Source organism: Salvelinus alpinus, chromosome 19, assembly GCF_045679555.1.
Source record: "Salvelinus alpinus chromosome 19, SLU_Salpinus.1, whole genome shotgun sequence".
In the NCBI taxonomy this organism is placed as follows: Eukaryota; Metazoa; Chordata; class Actinopteri; order Salmoniformes; family Salmonidae; genus Salvelinus; species Salvelinus alpinus.
The window spans coordinates 47,008,723-47,028,189 of record NC_092104.1 but is presented as its reverse complement, the minus strand read 5'-3'; the positions used below and the strand labels follow the sequence as shown (position 1 = coordinate 47,028,189).

The 19,467-nt window shown below is 44.6% G+C and overlaps 1 long non-coding RNA gene across 6 annotated transcripts in view; it reads right to left on the bottom strand.

Annotated features, from left to right (window-relative positions):
- LOC139545744 (uncharacterized) overlaps positions 1-19,467 on the bottom strand; it is a 73,607-nt gene that overhangs the window by 3,929 nt on the left and 50,211 nt on the right. For all 6 annotated transcript variants that reach the window (XR_011669126.1, XR_011669125.1, XR_011669122.1 and 3 more), the window contains one exon: positions 1,529-1,606. This is a non-coding gene — a long non-coding RNA (uncharacterized lncRNA). The remainder of the gene's footprint in view (positions 1-1,528; positions 1,607-19,467) is intronic.

Sequence of the window (19,467 nt, the reverse complement as noted above, 5' to 3'; positions counted from 1 at the left end):
TCTCAGTTACCTCGGATGGGCCCTGTGGCTTTCTATGGTGGTACAGGCGACTTAGTGACACAGCCAGATGGAGGGGGCTAATGGTTGACTACACACACACACACACACACACACACACACACACACACACACACACACACACACACACACACACACACACACACACACACACACACACACACACACACACACACACACACACACACACACACACACACACACACACACACAGCTTTGTTCCTTTTTCTGGAATGCACATCCATTTAAGCAGTACCTTTGTCCTCCAAAAAGCAACTCGAAAGGTACATTCTTGATTTAAATTACTTTTGAAGGTATTTTAAAAGCAAAGACAAGTATTTAACGTATTTCAAAACTCCTTTAAAGAATGAGATGTATAAATGCAATCCATTGTCCAGATTTTACAGTGAAAACCAGTAGAGATATTTCGGTAGAACATTACACTGAGTATACAAAACATTAAGAACACCTGCTCTTTCTATGACACAGACTGACCAGGTGAATCCAGGTGAAAGTTATGATCCCTTACTGATGTCACTTGTTAAATACACTTCAATCAGTGTAGATGGGGAGGAGACATGGAAGCCTTGAGACAAATGAGACATGGACTGTGTATGTGTGCCATTCAGAGGGTGACTGGGCAAGACAAAAAATTTAAGGGCCAAAGTACATCCAGCCAACTTGACACAACTGTGGGAATCATTGGAGTCAACATGGGCCAGAAACCCTGTGGAACGCTTTCGACACCTTGTAGAATCCATGCCTCGATGAATTGAGTCTGTTTTGAGGGCAAAATGGGGGAGGGGGGGGGGATTCAACTCAATTATTTTAAGCAACATATTGCGATTGATTTATTCTGAACTGTTTTGGTAAAATGTAATTAACAAAAATTTCAACAACTTACATACATTTTTTATTAAGTATGTGTTATTGTTTAAAAAAAATGGTTATCAATTTCAATTCACCTCAGAATAATTCTTACAGTATAGGGCTATAGAAACCTTAAGGAGACATACTTTTGTACATGTCAGGTTGGATGGAAACAGACATGATCAAAACGCACAACAAAAGCCTTTCCAGCAGAGGGAGGCTATTTGTTTTGGATGCTTGAAACATTGCATTATCTCCTTCGGTGTTGCAGTCAGAGAGTAAATAATGTATAGTCTCTCCTGCACTGTGAAAAAGCCCAGTCTTTCACTTCAGGGATCATCCAGGGTTTACCTTTATAAATGGGCTTTCAGGGTCTTCAGAGAAATGGATAGCACCACAGAATGTGGGTCAGACCATTTAATTTGCACAGCGTTTCTCTTTGTCTCATTCAATCAGTGTTTGACAGATGCAATGTCACTCATCACATCTTAGGGACATGTGGGGCCAAAACTATTTCAGACTATGAATTGGTTGAGGTAAGGATGATTTGATCCATGATAAGAGGTTATTGAGACAGATATGGCCCAGCTAACGAGAGGACAAGAACAGACCTATGTGAAATGCCAGATCTCTCACTCACCTCTTCGATCTGTGGGCCACACTTAACACATGGACAAATCAGTCGCTATCCTCTTTCTCTCTGTCTGGCTCCTCTCACCTGAAACAGAATAACATAATGGGATGTTAGAAGTGTTTCCCACTGACAATACAGGGGAAAGTGTTCAGACCACTTTACTTTTTCCACATTTTGTTACGTTATAGCCATATATTAAAATTGATTAAATAATATTTCCACACACAATACCCCATAATGACAAAGCGAAAACAGGTTTTTAGAAATACCTTATTTACATAAGTTTTCAGACCCTTTGCTATGAGAAATTGAGCTCAGGTGCATCCTGTTTCCATTGAACATCCCTGAGATGTTTCTTCAACTTGATTGGAGTCCACCTGTGGTAAATTCAATTGATTGGACATGATTTGGAAAGGCACACACCTGTCTATATAAGGTCCCACAGATGACAGTGCATGTCAGAGCAAAAACCAAGCCATGAGGTCAAAGGAATTGTCCGCAGAGCTTCCGAGACGGGATTGTGTCGAGGCACAGATCTAGGAAAGGGTACCAAAAAATGTCTGTAGCACTGAAGGTCCCCAGGAACACAGTGGCCTCCATCATTCTTAAATGGAAGAAGCTTGGAAACACCAAGACTCTTCCTAGTGCTAGCCGCCAGGCCAAACTGAGCAATCGGGGGAGAAGGGCTTTGGTCAGGGAGGTGACCAAGAACCTGATGGTCACTCTGATAGAGCTCCTGAGTTCCTCTGTGGAGATGAAAGAACCTTCCAGAAGGACAACGATCTCTGGAGCACCCCACCAATCAGGTCTTTATGGTAGAGTGGCCAGACTGAAGCCACTCCTCAGTAAAAGGCACATGACAGCCCGCTTGGAGTTTGCCAAATGGCACCTAAAGGACACTCAGGCCATGAGAAACAATATTCTCTTGTCTGATGAAACCAAGATTGAACTCTTTGGCCTGAATGCCAAGCGTCACATCTGGAGGAAATCTGGCACCATCCCTACGGTGAAGCATGGTGGTGGCAGCATCATGCTGTGGGGATGTTTTTCAGTGTCAGGGTCTGGGAGACTAGCCAGGATCAAGGGAAAGATGAACAGATGAAAGTACAGAGATATCCTTGATGAAAACCTACTCCAGAGCGCTCAGAACCTCAGACTGGGGCGAAGGTTCACCTTCCAACAGGACAATGACCCAAGCACACAGCGATGACAACACAGGAGTGGCTTCGGGACAAGTCTTAATGTCCTTGAGTGGCCCAGCCAGAGCCCAGACTTGAACCTGATCGAACATCTCTGGGGAGACCTGAACATAGCTGTGCTGCAACACTCCCCATCCAACCTGACAGAGCTTGAGAGGATCTGCAGAGAGGAATGGGAGAAACTCCCAACATACAGGTGTGCCAAGCTTGTAGCGTCATTCCTAAGAAGCCTCAAGTCTGTAATCGCTGCCAAAGGTGCTTCAACAAAGTACTGAGTAAAGGGTCTGAATACTGTTTTTGCTTTGTCATTATGGGGTGTTGTGTGTGGATTGATGAGGGGAAAAAATGATTTAATCAATTTTAGCATAAGGCTGTAACGTAACAAAATGTGGAAAAAGTAAAGGCGTCTGAATACTTTCCGAATCACTATGTTTCATGAGCGGACCGCAGTGACACAGACTTGTCCTATGTTTATGTCCCTGTTTGGTTCTCTTATAGAAGCCTTTGACAGTAGAGTCGCATCTTAAGTCTGGCTATTGTGGCACCACGACATAACTCTCTATGGCTCCCTTCCCCCTCTTTCCCACCAGTTGGAGGTACATTGAAAGAGTTTCAAAAACTCTCAATTATTTATTTGATTTTCTGTTCACACCTCAGCAAATGTGCAGGCTGCCCCCCCCGGGGCTCTGTGTATTTATGTGACATAACATACACACTTGTGCCTAAACTGGGCGTTTAGTACACGTGTATGTGTTCGCAGGCACAGGTGTGTATGTTATGTCACATACATACTTTTTTTCAATACTTTTGTCAACAAAACATAAAAATTCTGCGTTGCGGCTTGGGCCGCTAATATGGTAAAAGCTCTGTGCACTACTTATGTGAAGAAAAACAATGTCTACATATTTGTCACGTTCCTGACCTGTTTTCTGTTAGTTTTTGTATGTGTTAGTTGGTCAGGACGTGAGTTTGGGTGGGCAGTCTATGTTTTCTGTTTCTATGTTGGTTAATGGGTACCTAATATGGTTCTCAATTAGAGGCAGGTGGTTTTCATCTCCTCTAATTGAGAACCATATTAGGTACCCATTAACCAACATAGAAACAGAAAACATAGACTGCCCACCCAAACTCACGTCCTGACCAACTAACACATACAAAAACTAACAGAAAACAGGTCAGGAACATGACAATATTAAAATATATATATATATATTATTATTTACATTTACATTATGATCTTTTTGAGACACCATGAGGTCCCAGATGGTATAATTATAACACAGTTTGATCTCTGTGTGTGTGTGTGTGTGTGTGTGTGTGTGTGTGTGTGTGTGTGTGTGTGTGTGTGTGTGTGTGTGTGTGTGTGTGTGTGTGTGTGTGTGTTCTGTGTAGTGTATTGGAAAGAGTAAGAGATGTATTCACCTGCCCTGTCTTGTGTTCTGTACTCTTTGCCCTGACTGAATGTGTGTCTGTCTGAGTATACATGGTGTTAGTACAGTCACAAAACTTTGCAAAGCAAGCCATTAGCAGCAACCATTGTTGGGGCTACAACTGTATAAAACCCCTAAAACACAACTGAATACATTCACCCCCATCCCACGTGCACACACGCACACTCACACCACTACCTCCACCACCCCTTAAACTAAAAATAGAAGCTAAACAAAGACACAACAATGTGCTGATGTTCTAGCAACAATTACATTCTGGGTGAGTGTGAATAAATTGGACCAAATCCGTGTTGAACTGATGAATCAAAGAGCATTGCGGCAGATGAAAGGTGTGGGTAATTTATGTATGTCTGTACACAGCTAACTGGCTCTGGCTTTAGTCTACTGTGTGTGAGTGAATATTAATGTCACCGAGATATGTGGTTCTTAAAGGATCTCCATGCTCTCCCCCCTCCCCCCCGTCTACCCCCTCTGCCCTTGGCCATGTCGCCGTAGTATCTCCCTGGCATGCTGAAGGGTTGTCATGGATACCACCAGACACATCCGCCATACCATGAGCGGGGGACGCTGAGCGCTTCGGTGGGGCCGGCGCCGAGACTTCCCCCCCTCCACCTCCCTTCCCCCCTCAACCCATCAACCCCCACCTCTTTCCCCCTTCACATATCACAGCCCAAACCCCCTCTCCATGGCTCTTTTCCCCGTTTTTTTGCTGGCTAGGCCTGAGACTAACAGCCACTATCCATACCCCATACCAGGGTCCTGTCTGCCTTTCAGTGGAGTGATAATGAATTCATGGCATTCTGAGTAGGAGGTACAGGAGACACAGACACATGGCTGAACCAGGAGTAACACAAGAATTAAATAAGACTCCACAAACCTGCACAGATGTATCTCCGGGGCCAACGCCTTGAGTGAGCTGAATGCGACAGTGAAATGTGTGTGTGTGTGTGTCTGTTTGCTTGAGGCCTGGATTCAACTTGAGGTTCATCCTGGAGATATCCTTTTCATAAGCCACTGTCAATTATTCAACAGTGCACTGGCTTAAATGCTCTGTGTTCAAACTCTCCACTCTGCCTAACATTCGCCACTTATGATCTGTGCACTTTTCCATTGAGGTGAACATAGGTGTGTTGATCGGTTCAAATGTTCACACTCAAGTCTTAGAACTTAAAAAAAAAGAAGAACATTTAATACAATTGCTGACACTCAACATGGTTATGCACAGTCATAGTTGCGTTAAATACCACACCACATAAAATATTGTCCCGCAAACAAATCCATAAAATCCAGTCTCGCAAACAGAAGCAAAGGAGTTAATATTTTATGACACCTCCTCTCGCTCACCCTACCCTCCCTTTAATATTTTCCAATACGACAGCGCTCTCTTCTTGCACGTATGCTCAGGAAAAATAATCCTCTGTGATTGGAAAGCACATTTTAAGTGTCAATTATTCTTATGCAAATGCATGGGCAGTTTCTCATGTCTGAAAAGGTTGGGAGCACAGATGGGTGCAGACACAATTCTCCCTCCAAAAAACACAGTGTCTTCCCGTCTGCCTCTTTATGTGTACCTCCAGGACAAGAAAGCTCCCAGACAAAGAAAGCTTGCATAATGGGACCGTGATATTTGCATGCTTGTTGTCCATGCTGAACACCAAACATATCGTAAATTGACGATACAATACTGGAACTCTAACTGTGGCCTAGAAGGGCCATTCAACACCAAAACAGTAAAGATATTATAGGCTATGCAATACTATGGTATTAACATTGTTATGTAAACAATGCCACAACAATGCCACATTGTATCACTGGGGATAATGTGGACTAAAACGACCATGGGGAAAAGCATCTATCCAACCTCAGAGTGGCTTTGTCATTTCATAATTCGTATAACTCACCATATTAACTAGTAGTTGTGTTCTATGTAGTTTACACCTTCTCCGAGCCAGAGCCTCCACCAGGAGACAGAGAGACCGAGAGCGAAAGAGAGGGAGAGACGGAGAGAAAAAAAGAACGAAAGAAAGAGAGAGACAGAGATCAGGGGTAGAACAATACAGGGGGGGATAGAGTCTTGTTCCCTGACCCTCTCAGCTGATGTGACTTTAAAAAAAAAGAATCCTTTTCAGGCCCAAACAGGATCAAACAACCTGCTGTAGAGTCCGGTTACACCACAACAATGGTCTCCATTCACCCTCCGCCTCAACACCAACAGCTTTTTCCACAAGTAATCTTTTTCTGTTTTATTAGCTCAAAGGGTGGAGAGAGAGTGGGTTGAGTAGGAGGAAGGGGGAGGAAAAGGGAGGGGGGCTGTGTGGAGATATCTTAGACGATAATGGTGTTTCACAGATTAGATGATATCGGTGAGCCGTGTTTGTTTTGAACTGTCTGCCTCCAGCCACTGAGATCTATACCGAGAGCCGCACTAATTCACACTCAGAAAACACAAGAGAAACTTCGGTAGCCCTTTACACTCGTACAGGTTGAACATTTGGGCACTGATGGCTACATTGGAATGCATTGGCTGTACAGTAACATGCTATACATGACATCAGAGATTCGCAGCGCTGTATGGGTTTTGACTGGCAGACGTTCTGAACACCCCGCGTGACAAGAAGTTGCCCCCATCCCTCCCGCTAATTGGGCAAATGGTTTGTTGTCTGAGTGAGGGAAATGCTGTAAATTAAGAGGACTCCTATGTATTTTGAAAAAGGAGATGTTGAGGATTATAATAAATACCGCTTCAATGTCATACAAAGCAAGCCAAACACCCATGAGTCCAAATGTGCACTTCACATTTCCATATCATAAAACTCACGTCACACACAGTGTCAACGTTTATGATCACTGTGTTTGATGTACAGCTAGGGTTAGGGTTAGGGTTAGGGTTAGGGTTAGGGTTATACCCTGGGAAGTTCTGAGCCTATGTTTGTCTATTGTGAAGAACATTGATGGGTCACATACACCTGAATATACTCATGACTCCTGTCTATGCGCACCAAAATGATGATCCGTTTCCCTGAATTGCATTGTGAGAGTGTAACACCGTAAGATCGTATGTTATAACTTAGTTAGTCGTGTTTGCAATGGAACTTTCAAATTATGCCCGCCTGACCCAGATTGAAATTTGTAATGGACCGTTTTTGGATTGGGTAAACAACAACAGTAAATTGCGTGATGGCGTGGACGCGGGGCTGTGTTCCAAACAAAACAATTGCAAGTGTGCTTGCTCTAGTTCCTGTAAAATGCACATGAAATCAGCATTGTAATGCTTGGATACCGTCTTGTGTCAGTTGAACTGTTGTATCCTCCCCTTTGGTCTAATACGTTTCCCATAATCTCCAAACTGTTCCCTTTCAATTTCTACAATGGCTATGTATATGCTTTTCATATTTCTTCTGTAAGACAATTTTCAATTTAGCCTTGTCGATATAGGCCAATTCACACAAGTGTAGAGGGTTAAAGCCCTCAGATAGCTGAAGCTGCCAATATAAACTGGTGAAGAAATATATATTGAGGACAAGTGAATTAATGTCTACACAAAGTACTCAAATTAGTGAAAATACCAAAAACTTGAAAAAGTGTGTTTTTAAGTGTACTGTATGTATGGTTACTACATCTCTTTTATGATAGGGTTCAGCTTGGTTTGTTATTGGGGATCATACACTGAGTGTACTTCCTAATATTGAGTTGTACCCCGTTTTGCCCTCAGAACAGCCTAAATTCTTTGGGGCATGGACTCTACAAGGTGTCGAAAGCGTACCAAAGGGATGCTGGCCCATATTGACTCCAATGCTTCCCACAGTTGTGTCAAGTTGGCTGGATGTCCTTCTGGTGGTCGACCATTCTTGATACACACGGGAAACTGTTGAGCGTGAAAAACTTTTAACACGTGACATCAATGAGGGATCATAGCTTTCACCTGGATTCACCTGGTCAGTCTATGTCATGGAAAGACAGTGTAGATCTCCTAGTCTTCATACAGACATGCTGAGAGAGATAAGTCTTTGGTTTTCTCTGGCTGTTCAACATGATAGCGAACTACATCAGCACTATAAGCAGTCCACAACAGAAAATCTGATAAAAGATTGCCCCACAAAAGACAACCAACACCAGACCCTCAGTAGCTCTCGTCAGATGAAAGAACAAGTACATCACATTGTAGAGGGTTGTCAGGAAAGTCAGGGAAACCTCGTTGGACGCATTAAGGTGGATCTAAAATCATGACCAACTTTGACAAGGAACTCGATGTAAAGACAAGGAGCAAACAAAATGGCCGTCCATATCCCATCGCAAACAGTAGTTCAACAAACCATGCATGACAGCTGATAACAGACAGGCACTTTTTCTCATTCTCTCTCTTCTTGAAGTGTGTGTCATAGATGTCAAAATGGTAAGGGGAGTCTTTTTGAACAGGCAGGCAGCCTGCTGGACCACAGAGCGAATAAACATCCATGTGAGGAGAAAGCGATCCGGGCCCTCTCACACTGAGCCTCTCCTGGGTAAAACACTGCTCATACAATTGATAGAAGAGGCCTTTTATTGGGTCCCTGTGGGGCTAGCTCCGGATCAAACACACACACATGCTCACACACACAAATATACACGAACTCTACACACATACGCGCCAGCGCACAAACGAAGGCATTTTACATTTGCCCAAACTCGGAGTGAAAAATAGACTAGGTGTTTAAAACAGTCGTGATTATATGGGTTAGGGTCCGGCTGGTTACCCACAAGGACAAACTTTACAACCCTGTCTAAAGCAGATGTGTGTGTGTGTGTGCGCATGTGTGTGTGTGTGAAGGTACACTGTATGTTGGTGTTGTGTCACCGCTGTCCTAGCACTGTGCTTATGACGGCACAATATGGGGAATCTAGGCACAAGAAGAAGAAAAAACTGCAGCACCTTTTTCCTTCCCAAGAAACTATTTTAATAAATGTACATCCCATTGACTGCCCCACTCCAGGCCGGCAGCCCCTCATGTAGAATCTATGGGAATCCTCCTCCTAAATGAGCTCACACGGCTTTGCCTATTCTTCCCCTGTCAGAGACCCTGCTTTCTCTGGGACACCCCCTTTTCCAGTCCCCCATGTTCCGTCAGACCCCTCTGTCCCCCACTCCCTCCCCCAGCTCTTCACTCCCTCTACCCCCTCACTTTCAACTCCAATTTGGGCACAATGAAGTTGTTCTGGCTGACAGTTTGGCCAGGAGAATAGGTGCTGTTTGAGCCTGCTGTGTGGCCCTGGAGTGGGCCTATTCTCCCCCTCGCCGGCTCAGTTACCTAGGGCCTGGCTGCCGGGACACATACGGCCCCATCCCCATGCTCCCACCCTGACCCAAACAATTAGCCTCAAACTACAAGGAGGCAAATAGAGACTCCCCCTCCTACTTCTACCAAACAACCAGCTCCTACCAAACAACCAAAACACCCTCTAGTCCACCTCACACACCTCACTACACATCATCTCAAATCCCCAAACGTGTTGTTTTGTGTGTGTGTGTGTGAGCGCGTGCGCGCACAGCCAGGTCGCTCAAGATAGACTGCGAAATGTAACGTCCATCCAGGTAAGCAGGAAGTTGGTAGATGAATCAGGGGCAATGGTGAGCGCTATTACTTACCGTCAAGTAGGCTTGGGTTTTGCTAGGGCGTTGTGGATGGGGATGGAGGATTGGCATAAACCGCAAGCTCCAGCTCTAAGGGTCGTATGTTCAATGTTAGGCACTTGTTTAACTTTTTTTTAAACTATGGCTGTCAAGGTTAACGTGTTAATCGGCATACGTTTCTTTGCCGCTTTTAATCGCGCCTCCATTTCTTCACCACACGGAACCTTTTAATCGCACGTTTCCATAAGAACACAACACGGAACAAAAAAGTATGCCCAGTATTACCGGAGCTATGTTTTTTTCTTTCTGCCGCGGATTCATGCGCATGTCGTGGGCTGTTTTAAACTACTCGCAATCCGCTATTTTGGTTTGATAACAAACAACATTGTTTAGCTAGCTAGTCATGTTACCTAACTAGCTAGCAACCTGATAACTTGACCACTGACTAGGTTATTGTAACGGCGTTCTAAATCTGCCTCCTCCTCGGACGAGGAGGAGCATGGGTCGGACCAACACGCAGCGAGGTATGATGACATAAATGATATTTATTGAAATACGAAATGAACACGAAAACATTTGAAAATTACAAAATAACAAACACGACGTAGACAGACCTGAACATGGAACTTACATACTACACGCAGAACTCACGAACAGGAACAGACTACATCAAACGAACGAACAGCCAAAACAGTCCCGTGTGGTGCACATACACTGACACGAAAGACACAGGAGACAATCACCCACAAACAAACAGTGTGAACAGCCAACCTATATATGGTTCTCAATCAGAGAAAAACGTCAAACACCTGTCTCTGATTGAGAACCATATAAGGCTGATTACAAGACCTAAACATAGAAACACAAAACATAGAAATGCCCACCCACACTCACGCCCTGACCGACTAACACATACAAAACAACAGAAAATAGGTCAGGAACGTGACATAACCCCCCCCTCAAGGTGCATACTCCGGACGCACTACCAAAAGTCTAGGGGAGGGTCTGGGTGGGCATCTGACCACGGTGGTGGCTCAGGCTCTGGACGAGGTCCCCACCCCACCATAGTCAATCCCAGCTTCCGTAGCCTCCTCAAAATGACCACCCTCCAAATAACCCCACCTAAATTAAGGGGCAACACCAGAATGGGGGGCAACACCAGAATGACTGGCGGATCCTGGCTGGCTGGCTCTGGCTGGTCATGGCTCGCTGACGGCTCTGGACGCTCATGGCTGGCTGACGGCTCTGGACGCTCATGGCTGGCTGGCTCTGGCTGATCCTGGCTGGCTGGCTCTGGCTGATCCTGGCTGGCTGGCTGATCCTGGCTGGACGGCTCTGGCTGATCCTGGCTTGACGGCTCTGGCTGGTCCTGGCTGGACGGCTCTGGCTGGTCCTGGCTGGACGGCTCTGGCTAGACGAGGAGGAGCATGGGTCGGACCAACACGCAGCGAGGTATGATGACATAAATGATATTTATTGAAATACGAAATGAACACGAAAACATTTGAAAATTACAAAATAACAAACACGACGTAGACAGACCTGAACATGGAACTTACATACTACACGCAGAACTCACGAACAGGAACAGACTACATCAAACGAACGAACAGCCAAAACAGTCCCGTGTGGTGCACATACACTGACACAGGAGACAATCACCCACAAACAAACAGTGTGAACAGCCAACCTATATATGGTTCTCAATCAGAGAAAAACGTCAAACACCTGTCTCTGATTGAGAACCATATAAGGCTGATTACAAGACCTAAACATAGAAACACAAAACATAGAAATGCCCACCCACACTCACGCCCTGACCGACTAACACATACAAAACAACAGAAAATAGGTCAGGAACGTGACAGTTATGCACAGGAAGAACAGAATAGGAATAGGCTACTCAGAGATGCCTCAAAGGTAGGATGCATATGCAAGAGTGGGGTGTGAATGATTGTGTGTGTGAGAGGATGCATGTGAGAGCGGGAGTAAGCGGGCAAGATCATTTTGCATGGCCCGGTTCCACGGATGGGTGGAGATTTCACATATGGACCAATGAAATGGCCTAAACTGTTCAAAACCCAGGGCAAAACTAACTCGCCCGGTGATAGTGTGTGGGAGGAAGGGAGGAAGAGTGTGTAGACCTATGTGTGTAAAGTTATCTGAACAGTACAGATGGTCACACTGTTTTCATAACATCGTTGGACAAGTTTAAAAGCTCCTTGGTCTTTGTATCCATAGAGCTGGTTATTTTTTCCTATAGTCACACTCATTTAGAATGCCGGAAGCTTTAAACAGTACTTAAGCACTTAACGTGTGTGTGTGTGTGTGTGTGTGTGTGTGTGTGTGTGTGTGTGTGTGTGTGTGTGTGTGTGTGTGTGTGTGTGTGTGTGTGTGTGTGTGTGTGTGTGTGTGTGTGTGTTTAACTATTCTTGTGTGGACCAGAAGTCCCCACAAGAATAGTAAACAAAAGAAAAATTGGACCAATGGGGACATTTTGTTGGTCCCCACAAGGTCAAATGCTATTTCTAGGGGGTTTAGGGTTAAGGTTAGAATTAGTGTTAGGGAGAGCGAGAGCGAGAGAAAAAGAGAGAAAGTGTGTGTGTGTGTGCTGTGCGCAAGTGTTAAAGTTCAAGAACATTGATAAGAGGGAGTAGGCCTACTTAAACATTGGGAGCATTAATTGTTTATGGTGAAAATGCTATTAAAACATTCCAATGTAGAGCAATGTTTGTTTCCGTCCCTTACAATCAAAGCATAGTATACTGTAACGCATATTTCAATGGAATAAGCTTTCGTTAGGGCCAAATTTGAGCAAATAAAAACAATTGTGATTAATCACAATTAACTAATGCCATTAACCCTATTAATTACTTTAGTCTTTTGACAGTCCTTTTAACCGTATCCCAAAACTTAACCCTAAACTTAAAGGAAAGATTCATCCATTTTGAATTTGATCATATGATGCAGAACTCGTCATACTGGCTGTATTTCTGCCTGCTTGAACGGCAATAGCTCAAATACACATGAAATCATCAAATACCCAGGAATCGATAGAACATTGCTCGGAGATGCACAAAATCTTTCCTTTAACCATTTGGAAGTAATGCCTAAACTTAACCATTGAATTTTGAAGTTTATGGAGAAACGTCGGATTCTGCAGTGAGACTGTGAGAGCTTGTGTGTGTGTGTGTGTGTGTGTGTGTGTGTGTGTGCGTGCGTGCTTGTGTGAATAACAAACTAATCTGACTGTAACGTTTCATTGTGTATCAGTTATTTCTGTGTCTGACCGCAGCTTGCCGGATTTTCAGTTATTTGTTTGTTTGTGAATATATGTGTCAGACATGATTCTGTTTTGTTGAGAGAGGTATAGAGACAAAGCCTCCAGCTCTCTTTTCAGCCCTGTGAGAAGGCTTATGTCGCTTTTACTGAGCATCATGCAAGATACACCAAAACATGCACCTCTGGACACAAATAGAAACACATACAGTGCACACACACAAAACAACACACACACACACACACACTGCAAAGTGCACGTGAGAAAGTGTCTGGGAGAGGTCCTGATGGGGAGGGCACCATATGTCCAGGCGTTGTATATCACCCTGCCAGCCCCCCAGCGCTCCGCCGGACCACCATAACTTAGTTTGTCTTCCGCACAAAGTTTGGGACAAGCTTGGCTGGGCTCATTAGGAGGCCTTTCTCTGGAGCCAATGAAGCACGACAGACCTCCAACAAAGGAGCTAATCACAGGGGCTCCCTGTCTCTCTCTACCCCTCTCTCTCTCTCTCTCTCTCTCTCTCTCTCTCTCTCTCTCTCTCTCTCTCTCTCTCTCTCTCTCTCTCTCTCTCTCTCTCTCTCTCTCTCTCTCTCTCTCTCTCTCTCTCTCTCTCTCTCTCTCTCTCTCTCTCTCTCTCTCTCTCTCTATCTCTATCTCGCTTTTTCCTCCGACTGGACCTAGACTTACTCAATCTTTTCCCCAACCACCTCCCACATCAGGCCCCTGCAATCTGACTGGCTAGCAGAGCAGCTAGCGGAGAGGCTATCTTAGAGAGTAATTTGCTATTACCAGTTAGTTATCTATGTTTATGTATTGTAAAACAAAGGTCAAACTATTGTATGTGTTCAGATAAAGGCATGCATTAGATATAGACACATATGTATGTAAGTCTATGTAGAAAAAACAGTTTGGGCACACAATGTACAGGACAATTTACATATGTCAATGACTCAATGACAATTACACATATAAATACAGGCTACTAATAATGAAAAGTATTCCATTATTTTATTGTTTTATGATTTAACATCTGATGTGTGTAGACCTATGCTGCAGGTGTGTATAAATGACGGAGGATGTACGGAAGAAGGTGTTCACACCAATTATTGTGTGTTTTGAGGTTGTGTTATCACCTGATAGACAGTGTACTGTCTCTGTTTAGGCTCTTTAGAGAGAGAGAGAGAGAATGAGAAGGCAACAGAGGGGGAGGGAGCTAGGTATGTGCATGTGGTGTGAATCTGCCCACCTAAGTGTGTGAGGATGTGTGTGATGGGGATGTTGTGCACAGACAATGAAGCGCCCGAGGCAGCTTGAATACTAGCAATGACCTTGAACCTCAGCATTCTCGATTCCCATGGCTGCAGGGACAGTGTGTGTGCGTGTGCGTGCGTGCGTGCGTGCGTGCGTGCGTGCGTGCGTGCGTGCGTGCGTGCGTGCGTGTGTGTGTGTGTGTGTGTGTGTGTGTGTGTGTGTGTGAGAGAGGTACTTTATAATGTACTGTATCTCAGAATAAACATGATAGGCAGATAAAAGTTAAATAAATCAAGGGGAACCAGTGAAGAATTTCTACGGACAGAGCTACTCTGCCCTCACATCTTAGCTTCCCGTTCAGACAGTTCACTACAGCACATCAGAAGGAGACTGCTGATTGGTGAGTGGGACTATTTGTTCGCCAGTGGTTGACTGGAGCGAGAGTTTGCCTAGGCTTGCTCCACAGCGTGTATCCTGCTGTGTAACAGGCTAGAGAAGAGCTGAACATGGACACTGCCAGGATAAAGGGGCTGTAGCTGGGGGGGATGGGGTCGAGGATCCCAGCTGGGAGATCGGGGAGAGCGCCAGGGCCCAGCAGGAGGTGGTAAAGGCCATGTCAGTGGGACCTGCACGGCCATAAATGTCACCGGCATGGCCACCTTCAAGTGGACCTATCAGTGTGAGGCCCTAAGACAATCAGTGATGTAATGAGCCAACGGAGGCTAATGATTCACATGGAGACATACCCTCAGTGTTAGTTACAGGTATGTGACCAAAATGATTGTTCAGACTAAAATAAGCTAATGGACATTAACTAACAGAGCAACAGAGATTTGCAGATACAGTAAGAAGCCACTTAGAAACATTATGACTGAACACATAGGTTGTTAAAGCGAAAGGCTTTTCTAAAAGGGTTTCTGTCACTGAACTATATTCAGCTAGCTGATCCCATACAGGGAGTCTCCAGTCACACATAATCATTAATACACACCGTAACCCCTACTCCTGCTCCCACTTTATGAAATATTGAACATTTCAAGTTTCAAGTGCAGAGACTGACAAAGCATTTAGTATTTAGTATTTTATTAGGATCCCCATTAACCACAGCCAAAGCTACAGCTACTCTTCCTGGGGTCCACACAAAATACAAAACATGACATAATACATACAATTAGTAGACATTTACGGCTGAAGGACATAACTACATGAAATGACATAATACATAACATTAAGCAGGTACAGAACTACATACAGTACATTTCAAATAAGAATACACACGTTCATATTCTTATGCCTTAGCAAACCATGAAACATGTACTCAGAATAACGGCTACACTGCAGTCATCCATTTTGTTACAGTTGCTTACTGTTACGATTGCAGGTCCTGATCCTAATCTCTCAGAACCAGTTGTTCTCTAAACACTAGCGAGAATCTCACAACGTTAGGAGCCACCCGTGTCCTTGGTTCTCCCGTTTGACGTCAACACTATTCATAATAATGTGATTATGTGATTACAATGTGATGACAATGAATAATGATTGCAATTGATTACAATGATTACAATTAACAATGTGACTACACTCAAACACAGACACACATGCACACGTGCACGGGTGCGCACGCACCTGCACACACATGCACAAACGCACACACACACACACACACACACACACACACACTATGGTCGTACTGTCTTAAGATGGTTGGAGCAAAACATGGAGTGCTAAGAAAATGATGGCTAAAAGCTGGGTTGTGGTGGAGATGTGAGGCAAGTAAACAACACTAATGCAAACAACACAAATATAGCGTAAATAGTTGCAGAAATGCTCTTATACGCTATAGGAGAGAAGCAGAGTATGATTCGGGGGTGACAATGAGGGAGATTCAATACATTATAGATCGCTGTAAGGAAACAAAGGCACAAATAAAGAATACATTTGATCATATTCTAGCTCAAGGGCTAAATATAAAAACCTCTCGCCTATGGATCCAGAGACGGCGCTCCTAGTGAAACAGGGACTTTAATGCAGGGAAACTTAAATCAGTTTTACCTCATTTCTACCAGCATGTTAAATGTGCAACCAGAGGGAAAAAAACTCGAGACAACCTTTACTCCACACACAGAGATGCGTACAAAGCTCTCCCTTGCCCTCCATTTGGCGTATCTGACCATAATTCTATCCTCCTGATTCCTGCTTACAAGCAAAAATTAAAGCAGGAAGCACCAGTGACTCTGTCAATAAAAAGAAGTGGTCAGATGAAGCAGATGCTAAGCTACAGGACTGTTTTGCTAGCACAGACTGGAATAGGATCTGGGATTCTTCCGATGGCATTGAGGAGTACACCACATCAGTCACTGGCTTCATCAATCATCAAGTGCATCGATGACGTCGTCCCCATAGTGACTGTACGTATATACCCCAACCAGAAGCCATGGATTACAGGCAACATACGCACTGAGCTAAAGGATAGAAGTGCCGCTTTCAAGGAGCGGGACTCGAACCCGGAAGCTTATAAGAAATCCCGCTATGTTCTCCAACGAACCATCAAACAGGCAAAGCGTCAATACAGGACTAAGATCGAATCGTACTACACCGGCTCTGATGCCGGATGTGGCAGGGCTTGCAAACTGTTACAGACTACAAAGGAAAGCACAGCCGAGAGCTGCCCAATAACACAAGCCTACCAGATGAGCTAAATTACTTCTATGCTCGCTTCGAGGCAAGTAACACTGAAAAATGCATGAGAGCATCAGCTGTTCCGGACGACTCTGTGATCACGTTCTCCACAGTCAATGTGAGTAAGACCTTTAAACAGGTCAACATTCAGAAGGCCGCAGGGCCAGACGGATTACCAGGACGTGTACTCCAAGCATGCACTGACCAACTGGCAAGTGTCTTCACGGACATTTTCAACCTCTCCCTGAAAGAGTCTGTAATACCAACATGTTTCAAGTGCTATAGTCCCTGTGCCCAAGAACACTAAGGTAACCTGCCTAAATGACTACCGACCCGTAGCGCTCATGTCTGTAGCCAAGTGCTTTGAAAGGCTGGTCATGGCTCACATCAACACCATTATCCCAGAAACCCAAGACCAACTCCAGTTTGCATACCGCCACACCAGATCCACAGATGATGCAATCTCTATTGCACTCCACACTGCCCTTTCACACCTGGACAAAAAGAACACCTATGTGAGAATGCTATTCATTGACTACAGCTCAGTGTTCAACACCATAGTGCCTTCAAAGCTCATCACTAAGCTAAGGACCTTGGGACTAAACACCTCCCTCTGCAACTGGATCCTGGACTTCCTGACGGGCCGCAAGGGTAGGTAACAACACATCTGCCATGTTGATCCTCAACACGGGGCCCCTCAGCAGTGCGTGCTCAGTCCCCTCCTGTACTCCCTGTTCACTGATGACTGCACGGCCAGGCACGACTCCAACACCATCATTAAGTTTGCCGATGACACAACAGTGGTAGGCCTGATCGCCAACAACGACGAGACACCATATAGGGAGGAGGTCAGAGACCTGGCCGTTTGATGCCAGGACAACAACCGCTCCCTCAACGTGATCAAGACTAAGGAGAGGATTGTGGACTACAGGAAGAGTATGACCGAGCACACCCCCATTCTCATCGACGGGGCTGTAGTGGAGCAGGTTGAGAGCTTCAAGTTCCTTGGTGTCCACATCTCCAACAAACTAACATGGTCCAAGCACACCAAGACAGTCGTGAAGAGGGCATGACAAAACCTCTTCCCCCTTAGGAGACTGAAAAGATTTGGCATGGGTCCTCAGATCCTCAAAAGGTTCTATATCTGCACCATCGAGAGCACCCTGACTGGTTGCATCACTGCCTGGTATGGCAACTGCTCGGCCTCCGACCGCAAGGCACTACAGTGGGTAGTGTGTACAGCCCAGTACATCGCTGGGGCCAAGCATCCTGCCATCCAGGACCTCTATACCACGCAGTGTCAGAGGAAGATCCTAAAAATTGTCCAGCCACCCTAGTCATAGACTGTTCTCTCTGCTACCACACGGCAAGTGTAACCGGAGCGCCAAGTCTAGGTCCAAGAGGCTTCTAAACAGCTTCTACCCCCAAGCCATAAGACTACTGAACATCTCATCAAATGGCTACCCAGACTATTTGCATTGCCACTCCCCCTCCTCTTTTACGCTGCTGCTACTCTCTGTTATTATCTATGCATAAGTCACTTTAATAACTCTACCTACGCTACCGGTCAAAAGTTTGGGATCACATTAGAAATGTCCTTGTTTTTGAAAGAAAAGCATCCAGGAGTTGCCTCTTCACTGTTGATATTGAGACTGGTGTTTTGTGGGTTCTATTTAATGAAGCCGCCAGTTGAGGACTTGTGAGGCGTCTGTTTCTCAAACTAGACACTCTAATGTACTTGTCCTCTTGCTCAGTTGTGCACCGGGGCCTCCCACTCCTCTTTCTATTCTAGTTAGAGCCCGTTTGCGCTGTTCTGTGAAGGGAGTAGTACACAGCGTTGCATGAGCTCTTCAGTTTCTTGGCAATTTCTCGCATGGAATAGCCTTAATTCCTCAGAACAAGAATAGACTGATGAGTTTCAGCAGAAAGGTCTTTGTTTCTGGCCATTTTGAGCCTGTAATCGAACCCACAAATGCCGATGCTCCAGATGCTCAACTAGCCTAAAGACGGACAGTTTTATTGCTTCTTTAATCAGAACAACAGTTTTCAGCTGTGCTAACATAATTGCAAAATGGTTTTCTAATGATCAATTAGCCTTTTAAACTTATACATTTGGATTAGCTAACTCAACGTGCCATTGGAACACAGGAGTGATGGTTGCTGATAATGGGCCTCTGTACGCCTACGGAGATATTCCATTAAAAATCAGCTGTTTCCAGCTACAACAGTCATTTACAACATTAACAATGTCTACACTGTATTTCTGATAAATGTTATGTTATTTCAATGGACAAAAAAAATTGCTTTTCTTTCAAAAACAAGGAAATTTCTGAGTGACCCCAAACTTTTAAACGGTAGTGTACATGTATATATTACCTCGATGAAATGGTGCCCCCGCACATTGACTCTATACCGGTACCATCTGTATATAGCCTCGCTATTGTTATTTTACTGCTGCTCTTTAATTATTTGTTGAT